Source organism: Aplysia californica, unplaced genomic scaffold (assembly GCF_000002075.1).
Source record: "Aplysia californica isolate F4 #8 unplaced genomic scaffold, AplCal3.0 scaffold00352, whole genome shotgun sequence".
Lineage (NCBI taxonomy): Eukaryota > Metazoa > Mollusca > Gastropoda > Aplysiida > Aplysiidae > Aplysia > Aplysia californica.
The window spans coordinates 445180-446437 of record NW_004797622.1 but is presented as its reverse complement, the minus strand read 5'-3'; positions in this window follow the sequence as shown (position 1 = coordinate 446437).

Below are 1258 nucleotides of genomic sequence, written 5' to 3'. Positions count from 1 at the left end.
TGTTGTTGTTGTTGTTGTTGTTGTTGTGATTACTCTTGTTGTATTCTTGTTGCTATTATTGATGCTTTTATTGTTGTTTTCATTTATTTATATTTTTTTGGGTTGACGTGGTCTTCGTTATCATTAAGGTCACCGAAATATTTATTATTTCTAAAACTACATCTCGAATAAGCTATAAAGATTCCCTTATGCAAAGGGTGCCTTTTCTCAAGGGTGAAAACGAAATGAACGTGTAAACAAAAAGTAGGCTAATAATAAAATCCCTACCTCCGTAAGACAGACAGAGTAAAGGCACTCCATAAACTACCCTGTCAAAATGATGTAACGTAAAGTTTTATTTCCATACAGAAGTTATCAGTAACAGAAGCAGAAAGAAGTCCTATATACTTGCACACTGCTCTACTCGCTAATCTGACACGTACGGAATTATTGTAGTCCCATCACTCTGGAAAACGTGTACTCACAACGCGCGCAGCAGGAAAAAAAAACTTTGGGAAATGCACATTTCAAAGTGACGTAGGAAAACATAAAGAAGATAAAACACAAAGTTCCAAACTCCAAAGTAAACATTAAGATGATGAAAAGCACCAGATTTCTTTAACATCCATTCCCAGTCGTGAGCGCACACACACATACACAAACGCGCTCACACTACGGTATAATCTTCTTGCCTACAACGTACGGCAGGCAGGTACGGGGGCAGCTTATCAGAAGCAGCTCCCCAAAAGCAGTCAAGAATCTGTCAAATTTACGCAGAAGACCGCGTCTCGATGAGCGAGGGCCAGCCACTACATCCCCCCTCTCCGCACGCGATCTTCTCCATCCAGCCCGCGGAACCCCTGCCTTCTATCGTCTATATTTCACGTTATCAGCTGGCGGTTCGTCTCAGGCGGGTGAAGAACTCGACCAAAAGCGCGTGCGTGATGGTGAGTGCATGTCGCTCGACGGCCCGCGACTCCAGTCCCACTACTACTACTACATTACCACCGCCTAATCCACTGCTCACTGCTGAGAGGAGCTGGGCAGCTACCCGTTTTTGGTTAAACCGATTTGTAAATAACAGGTTTTAACATTTTTGCTTTCAAGAGTAGAAAAAGTCAATAAAGTCGAAGAGAAATAACAATTGCTATATTGAAACGATTCTCTTCATAAAGACGTTAGAATCTTTCTGTGAAAGGGACCATTTTTTTGTCATTTTGTTTCCTTTTTTTTTTATTGTTGTTTTTTTTCGGGGGTTCTTTGACACCCCCTCCCCCCT